The sequence below is a fragment of the Neltuma alba genome, unplaced genomic scaffold, assembly GCF_004799145.2.
Source record: "Neltuma alba isolate B1F8T4 unplaced genomic scaffold, ASM479914v2 tig00010369_pilon, whole genome shotgun sequence".
In the NCBI taxonomy this organism is placed as follows: Eukaryota; Viridiplantae; Streptophyta; class Magnoliopsida; order Fabales; family Fabaceae; genus Neltuma; species Neltuma alba.
This window is the reverse complement of record NW_021635274.1, coordinates 212,599-222,305: the sequence shown is the minus strand read 5'-3', so window position 1 is coordinate 222,305 and position 9,707 is coordinate 212,599. Positions and strand designations below refer to the sequence as shown.

The 9,707-nt window shown below is 32.4% G+C and overlaps 1 pseudogene; it reads right to left on the bottom strand.

The window, feature by feature from the left end:
• Positions 1 to 778: 778 nt before the first annotated feature.
• Positions 779 to 9,387, bottom strand: LOC114756011 (gibberellin 20 oxidase 2-like; annotated as a pseudogene).
• Positions 9,388 to 9,707: the final 320 nt, after the last annotated feature.

Genomic DNA, 9,707 nt, shown 5'->3' with positions numbered 1-9,707 from the left:
ACCAAATGCTCACAAGCCACAAAATACAATCCACGTGGCCCAATACCTGCACATCTAAGTGGACCAATTACAAAGCACTCACAATGTTTATAGAGTATATAGATTATTTAATAAAATGAAAATTTTGGACTTGAAATGAAGAAATAAATTTTTTTACTATAATATCATTAGCCCCTTGGCCACTAAAAGCATAATAGATTCTTGTACAAATATCATTGATATAAAACTTTAGTCCTGACTTCTTTAAATTTCTCAGGAGATTTTCAAAGGAAAAAAATGGTTTAAAATAATATGATTTCAAAGCTCTTAATTGCCAGGAAAAATTTCATGAAAGAGAAAAAATTGAACTTCATTTCACATTGAGTTAAAGGTTCAATTTTTCTCAATCTATATACTCTATAAACGTTGTGAGTGCTTTGTTATTGGTCCACTTAGATGTGCAGGTATTGGGCCACGTGGATTGTATTTTGTGGCTTGTGAGCATTTGGTTTTGCTTTTGTCAGTTTTTTTGGGGAAGCTTAGGGGTTAGGCTTCATGTTATGTTGTTTGCATTTAATTCGTGTGTGGGTCGTGGGGAATTGGAGAGGCAAAATACAACGAACCTAGGAGGGAATATGAATCGATCCCAAGCGAGCGAATGGGAAATTCCGTGGATATAATTTTATAAATCTCTTCAGTGTGGCCTACTTTCTTCTGAGTTTGGTTCAATAAAACATCTGCAATTTATTTTTCATATAGGCATGATGAAGTTGTGCTGTGAATATTACAACCCTGAACATTAATCTTTTGCAGAGAAATGGAAAGCCAGCAGCCCCATGCGCATTGAACCCAGCCCTTCGTCTTCTGTGCGATTCTTCATCCAAATGGAGAATTTTAATTTTAAAAAATTTTCTCTTTTCAACTTCCTAATTAAAGTTCCCGTGAATCCCAATCAATCCTCGTCTTCCAATATAAGGGCCAGGTAATTTTGTATTTAAATTTCATTCTGTTTTCAAATCTTGACCGCTCCTCTGGCCAATCCATTTTTATCCCTAATTTAAATATAACTCCTTTACTACTTCCTTATTGCATTTCACATGTTTCTATTGGATTTGAATTGAATTATTCTCTTCCTAAACCCATTATGGTGCAAGACTAATCTATAGATGCCTTCCACAATTTCTCTGTTCCTCACTCATTTTCTTCAGTAGAAATCAAGTGCAACTTCCAGTTTCCATCGAACTTTCCGTAAATCTCGCTTGGATTTGTGATTTTGGTTTGTAAATCCGTTTCTACTTGAGTTGTGGGTTCGTGTAAGTCTGATTTGATCTCTTTCTTATTGGACTGATGTTTGATTGATAATTGGTTCCTGGGTCTGATTTCATTTTTTGTAGGACAAAAGGGTTTCTTGGTAATTTGCAACAGCAGATTCTGATGGATGATTAAATTACAGAATCGACAGTCAATTTGGTAGAGGCGGTACTACCAAAAAGATTATATGGAAGCTGACCAGAGAGGCACAAAACCCTCCTAGGATACACCACTAGTGGTTGGATAATTGATTTTACACTAAAAGATTATTCTTCTTGTCAAGTAAAAAAATTATATATATATTGTTCTTCATTCTTTTTATTGTTTTTACTTTTCTGATTTCAATGAAGTTATATTTCTAATAATATGAAGGATCCAGGGGAATGTAGCGAGACCTATGTTCTCAAGAGACGTCAGATGCTTTAGTTCCCCAGCAATGAAGTTCATGTTTCTCTTTCCAGTGAAGAGATGTCTTCAGCATTTTTCAAACTCAAGTGTCAGTGCTATTTTCTTTTTTTTTCTCTTTGTAAATCTGGCTTGGATTTGTAGCTTTGGTTTGTGTATCCATTTCTGCTTGAGTTGTTACGGGAGATGAAGTTTATTCTGTTATTTGGATCATTTCTTAAACAAAAATAGAGGTTGGATTAAATATTCTCATCCCATATTCTGTGTGATTGTAGCAATAACTTTCATTTGCCGTAATTTTCACCTTTTTTAAGTTTGTACCGTTTTCACTTTTCAGTTTTCATGCGTAACTTCATGCCTTATTTTGTGCATGAATAAATAAATGATAAGAATTAGTAAATTCAGCAGGACCTCAAGCAGAATGATAATGTGAATTTTGAAGTTAAGCTACAGTGTTGTGTGAGAATAGTTTAGTCCAATAATTGCATCTTTTTGCTGTTACAGTAATGGGGACTGTCAAAATTTGAATTTCAATTTTGCATCTCTCATGGCCACATGCAATGGTGATGGGCGGCCCGCAACACCAAAGTTACCTTCAACATCATTATCATTTTGCATTGAATGGAAAGAGGATAATAGGATTCTTATGAAGCAAAGAATGGGGCCTATGTGCATGTACTGATTCTCTTGCGTTTTTGCTTATTAATGATAGCTATTCCTACAGAAACCACCGTGAATTTATGCAAAATGTCCTTCCTGCATATATTTTCTCTGCATTATTTCAATAGGACTAAGGGTCCGTTTGGATCAACGATTGAAAAAGTAGCTTATTGAAAAAGTAGCTTATAGAGAAGTGAAATTGGATAAAAGCTAAATTGGATAAGCTGAATTGTGTTTGGATTAGAGTTCAGAAAAACTAGATTGCAAAAGTGAGATTGGTAAAAGGTTGTTTGGATTTTGATTGAGTAAAAGTAAATTTGGTTGTAAAATGATATGAGTTTTAATAAATAATGAAACATGATTAAAAAAATAATTTCACATAATACAATGAAATTAAAATAATTTAATATGAAGAAGTCATAAAAAATATTTTAAATATAAAGTGAAACATGAAAAAATAAAAGTATATTTTTAGGAGCATATTTAAAAATAAAAATATATTTCTAACTTATTCATTACTTTCAACTAATTTTAACTGATTTTTTATTATCTACAAATTAGTTATTTGAGGCTTATAATAAGAACCAAAAGAGGTAATAAATTTCTTAACTTTTTCTCTCTCCATATTTCAAAAGCCAAAAGCCAAAAGCTATAAGTCATAAGCTGTTAATTTTAGCTTATAGCTTATTATAGCTTTTCAGACAAAAGCCCGATTGTAGAAAAGCTGATCCAAACATACTCAATTGTGTCAATCGAGCTTATAGAGCTTATAAGCTACTTATAAGCTCAAAATAAGTGATGCCAAACAGTCACTAAGTATTCATGTAAGATTCAAACATTTACCAGGTTAAATGTTTCTAATTTTTCTTTGCAGGTTCTTGGAGATCTTAATGCGACTAGAGAAATATATAGAATGACAAATTCATTCCTTTCATTAATATTTTCAATATTTTTACTGTGTGTTTCTCCCAGCTTTTAGGGCAGTAGGGTATATTCTACTCATTTTCATTGTTGTACTCTACTAATTTTAGGCTATGGAGATACTTTCTTAAATGCATTTTCAGATGCATACAGTGTAGGAGTTGAGATTATCAATTTTTTTATTGTTCTATCTAAATTTCACAGAGACACTGTGTAATACTTTCTTGGCTTATCCATTTCGTTGTGCATCGCATCTTTAGTGGCGGTTTAGTTTATTTGGTCATGTTGTGGGAAGGGGAACAGATGTGTAAGCCCTTCAATCTATTTAATGACTAATACCTCATCTGATAATCTCAAGTCTTTCCATCTTTCTTTGAAATTTAATTTTCAACTCAAGCGTCATGGGTAGATGTCAGTGCTAAAAGAAAAATTTATTTTTAAATGTTCATGGGTTCTCGCATGAATTTACTATAGTTTTATAAGTTTCATACAATTTTTTGACGATTAGCATGACTACTTTTCTTTTGTTTCAGGTAGTTGTCTAGGAGAATGGATTGCTCTATGGAGATTTCTTTGTCGGCAGAAGGGATTTCTTTGTTTTCAAGAGTTGTCTTTGGGTTCATTGTCTTCTCTTTTCCTTTGCTTGCTTGGTTTTGTTGTCTATCTTTGTATAAAATTTTTATTGCTTGGATCTACGTAGTTGATCCTGATAGTTTAAATGTTTTAGGGGTAATTATTTGACTTGCATTATGACTAGTGAAGTTGCAAATGAAACTGATTGGCGGTTGTTACTAAAGAGGGTCAAGGTTCCTAAATATCCACATTGAAAGATATGGAGGTGATAAAAATCTCCAATTTTTTTGGAAGGATATTGAATTTCCAACTTGAATTTACTATATTTTGCTTATTCTCTAATTTGTTGTGGATTCTTGCTAGGTTGCACTATTATTTGGAGTCATTGAAACTCGACCAATATTGAGTTTGGTTATGTGTATCCTGGGATGACGTTTATGAGGTCCTGTTTTGTGGCTGGAGATTGAGATGCTTCGATTGGAATACTTGTGGTTCTATTTTTACTTTTGCTTTTCAGTGTTTGGATATGGTTTGGATTTGAGGTCACAGGTTGGTTGTTTACTTTTGACTGTTAAGGATTGGTTTCTTATGATGACGTGAATTTGTAGTATTAACAATATGGGTTCTTATTTCAGCATTTATATTTGTTTTCGTGACAGAAATATAAGTTGGAAGTAACCTTAGCTGTTCCGGGGCTTAATTTATTAAAGAAAGAAAGAAAGAGCATCAGGTCAGATTAGACCATTTGGTCTGAGAGGGCAACTCAAAGCCTGGTCTGACCCAAGTGACTACTCGGGTCCCAATTGATATTTATTTTGATCAGGTTATCCTTTATGGGTTTTGGATCAAACTGAATTGTGTCGGATTGGACTAGTCTGATGACCGGATTTCCAAACTTCTTGCACAGCCCTACTCTGGGTTTTTATTGTTTTAATGTCATTAATAGACAATTGCTTCTGATTAGATGTCTTGGAGTTTAGGGGACGTGCATTTGAGGGCAACCATTGCTGGCTATAATTAGGCATAAGCGAAATAACTTTGTGTTATCTGTGATTCTATTGGTTGCTTCTAATTTTTTCTCAATAATATCTTTGTATTTAAGTGTAAATTTAGTTTAAATTGTATTTGGTTTAAATTTAAATTACTTTGAGCGTGATGCAAATTGAATAGTGTTTGATGACTTGGGTTATATTAGTTCTTTTCTTTGGGAAGTTAATTTTTTTCCCATGTGTGCGGTTCAATTTTAATTTTAATGATCATTAAACATGATGCTTATAGGTTGCTTTATCTTTGTGTTCATCTTTACTTCCCTTCACTGTTACTCCGAGCTTTTACTCTCCTTGTGTTTCTTCCTCTTTTCAGGCTCAACCTCTTATGTGTTCTTCTGACACAACTCGAATGTATATGTTTATGTTTTGCACACATTTTGGGTATTTGATGAGGAGTTTGACAGGCATATCGGTCATAATTATGATAAAAGTACTGTCGGATTGAAGATATTAATGTTAGATTCGGGAAAAAAACCAACAAATATGACAACAAATGCTTTTTTCTTTTGTACATATATAACAACGAATGTTACCCACACTGAAGTATTCCATAATGTAATTATTATTTGATATGAAAAGACTTGCATGGATAGGTACACCTATGCAATTTTTCTTCCAACTAGTGTCGCTCACACTTTCTTTGTTTCTTCTTTAAAATAAATTAGTCCAAGGTCATAAAAATCATTATTTAGCTGCTTAAAAAAATTATCTCTTTCAAAAAGATTATAAGTAAAAGACTGTCATGGCGTACTCATTGCTACTCAGTGCATTTCACGACAATGAGATGGGACGTTGACATGTCAAAATGTTTTAATGTCCATGCTTCATTAAAAAAAAAAGTTTGGGAATGGAAAATGTTATTTATAAATTTCTGAAATAAAGTATTGGGGCAGAATGAAAAGAAAAGAGAATAGTTCTTTAACGGAGTTTTATATAAACTTTTAAAACATAACAACTATATTTATTGCGCTCCTCCTTTTGATTCATAGTTCTGATTCATAGGAGGTGCATATGCTTAGGTGTAAAATTTTAATCAGCCAGCTGGCAAAAAAATAATTTTAATCATACAAAATTAAATGATATTACTTTACAAATTTTTGGTTTCTGTTTTAATTAAAGAAAATTTTATTTTTCCGCCATTCGAAAATTTCATTTTAATCAGTAAAGTTGTAATTTGGTCTACTGAAGTTGCCATTTGTTAAAGTCAACTTGTTATTTTTTACAGTCAACTTGTTATTTGGCATACCCTCAGTCAAATTTTAATTTGGTTTACTGAAGTTGTCATTTACTAAAATGAACTTGTCATTTATCATAGTCAACTTGTCATTTGGCTAATGGGCTCTTTAGACATTTTACCAATATTTCATACTTGTAATATGGGACCGGGTTTTTATTTGTTGTTTTTCAAATTAAAAGTCCCAAATCACAATTTTATATATTTAGGGGGTTTTTATTTGCTATTTTCCCTAAGTATAGACCAGCCTTGACCGAAAGGGGATAGAAAATTTGGTTTCAAATATGGTAGGGTGTGGAATTTGATATTGAAAAGAAAGTTGCGAGGTAATATTCGTATACTTATGTCGATGTGATCGTGTTAATAATAATATATGTATATATATTTATATTTTATACGTTCTATATAATTTACTTTTAGGATTATTATGTAAGAAAGCTATATCTTAGGTTAAAATATACCAACAAGTGATATTTTAAATAAATCAAATAGTAATAAGTGATTTTTTAGGGGGACATTGATGAAAGTTTCAATAGAGTTCAAGGGCTCTATAGTTTCTTTACTCGTAGAGGAAAAAAAAAAAACTTCAAAATTGATAACATAGACTATAGTAACAAGCATATGCTCTCTATAGTATAAGTCGTTCTTGGTTTGATTCAAAATATAAATCATTTGAGACTAATAACTACCTTTTCTTGGTCCTAATTAAAGTAACACATGTTATGAATTGAAAGAATAATGTGTTTTTGTAATTTATGTGTTCATTAAATAATGGTGACAATATAGTTTTTTTCAAGAGATAATTATCTCAGTAATTGACGATGTTGTATGTCAACATCACATATGATTATTATACTAAATTTACAACATATGTATCATCACATTGTCATGTATATTTCAAAGATCCATCAATCTTAAACCCTGACCATAACTACTAAAGTTTTTTATATTATTGGTAATGAAGGCAAAAAATATCAATATACCTATTTTGAATTGACACAAAGATTTACAATCATAATTTCTGATAAGTATTTTAACAATTTTGCATGTTTGGCATACTTTAAAAAATATGGTTAATGTGTGTTTTTAAATTCAAATTTTAGTGATTGAACTATTATTAGTTCACCCATATAGCGCACGGGATAAGGCGTCTAGTTATATAACAAAACAAAGTGCATGACGACTATTGTTATGTCCTCAAAAAAAATTCCGGCGAAATTTGTACTTGATCATCTTTATAGGAGTTAAAATTTGATGTTTAAATTCTTATAAATTACTAGCTCATGAAATTTCTCAAGTAAGACATCCTTGAGAGTAGTGAAGTTTAGAACTCATTTCCCTAGTACAAAAAGAAATGTGAGGAGCTCAAAGTTTGCGCGTGACTTTCGTTAAGTAAAAGTTTCCTTCCAATAACAAGATTTCAGAGCTACTTAATTCTTATAAATTTTCTTGCCAAAGATGTTCATATAAGACTAAATAAAATTTTAAATTCATATTTTCTCATTAAATATATCTATAATAAACACTAAATTTTGAACTCACAGCATGCGATCCTAGAAGAGGCATTCAGTAAATTATTGTACTATTTCTTCTAGTTTTTACTACGACAAAATATTTCTCATTGAAGTTATTACTATATTGGATAATTCAATCTCATTGAGTGTTTTGGTTAAAATGAAAAAAAAAATCTCATTGAATGTGCATATATTAATTTATTTTCAATGATGAAAACATAAACCATAAATCACAACTTTCGAAACATTTCATAGTTAGAATAATAAAGCTGGGTATCAATGAGTATAGTTAAATTTTCTTCAATTTAAAAATATTGAATAGTAATTACTCCAATGTTTTTAGGAAAAAAACTACGACTAGTTATAGCTGAGATGAACTGACGACTAAAAGTATAATTTGTAAATTTGATCTCTTAAATTATTTCATCACATGTGTGTAATCTTTATCGTAGATTAGAAATAAAGGACCAACATAAAAAAAAATAGTGAAGCATGGATCATAATAAAATTGTAACACGTCATCATTTAATTCTTTATCATAAATGAAAGCAAACAAGGACCAATATAAAAAAAAAATAGTGAAGCATGGATCATAATAAAATTGTAACACGTCATCATTTTATTCTTTATCATAAATGAAAGCAAACAAGCTAGCAAAAGAGAAACCAAAGCTGCATAGAGCATAACATCATGGTACTATCACAATATTTTATTCTTTATGTTGTAGATAACAAGTAATAAAGGGGTGGACTTAAGTAGAAACAGATTGAGGCTTGGTAGATCGAAACTTGAGAAGGTTTGGGAAGGTGAATTCGTCAGCTCTGTAGTGCCACTGAGTAAAATGGACTAATTCAGACCAAGTGAAGTCAGGATAATTCCTTGTCCCATCTAAGTTCAAAATATCTGAAGGAGGTTGAACTACCTTATCTCCCTTAGGGTTCATAAAGAATGCCAACAACCTCCTATCGCACTGGTTGTTCACTATTGCCCTGTGTCAACTGCTCTTGAACCTCCCATTTGTCAATGCCTACAACACAATCCACATTTAAAATACATATACAACTTCAATTAAGTTGAATGCTAAAAGTCATAGGGAATAGGTTTAAGGCAAAAGGACACGTATGTACCCTGAAGGCATCACCAATGTTGATGACGAAGGAATTAGGAAGAGGTTCGATAGCAAACCATTTGTCACCTAAGAAAACTTCGTGTCCTCCAACATGATCTTGGTGTAGTATGGTGAGTGAGGTTGGGTCACGATGTGGTCCTGTGCCTAGAACTTCAGTAGGAACTTGGCAATGAGGGTAATAGTTGCATCTCATTAAGGAGCATCCATCTGAGAAAAGGTCTCTCAGGTATATCTGATTTAACCCTAAGCTCATTGATAGCAAATCCATCATCTTCATTCCTAACTCCTTCATTGCTTCACAATACTTTTGGAAAACCTCCCTACAAAATTATTCAAAATATGACAAAATCAATGTTTTCTATACACATGTACATGTTTGTAGAAAAAAATTACCTACTCAGTTTCATAAAAGTCTTGGCCTAAGGTGGAGACAAAATAGTCTCTGACAGCAGGTTGTGGATCATCATGAGGAAGGAGGAAAGTGAGGGTCTCCTTCCAAGTTAGGTTAGAAGAGAAGTGTTCAGAATGAGCACCTAAATAGCCTGCTAGGGAACCCTTAGGTTTATAGGCCTTTACTTTTGCATCAATCGGTTGCTTAAAGTAAGTATCCATATGCTCATATGTTTTCTTTATCAAATCATCATCGACTCCATGATTGATTACTACAAAGAAGCCGTGCACTAAGCAAGCCTCTTTGATTTGTTCAACAGCTTGATTGATGGCTTCTTGTTCCCACGTAGGACTCCTCCTAAGTCTATAATTGGTGCTTCCAACTGACGTGGTGCTTGTACCAAATACTCCTTAGACCATACACAATTTTTGGGCAACTCAACCTCGTTCCCAAGCTCACATGGAAACACAAGTTCTCCTTCTTTCCTGTTCTCGTGCTTTTGTTCACTCAACAATACACTTGAAGCCATCTTGTCTCAATA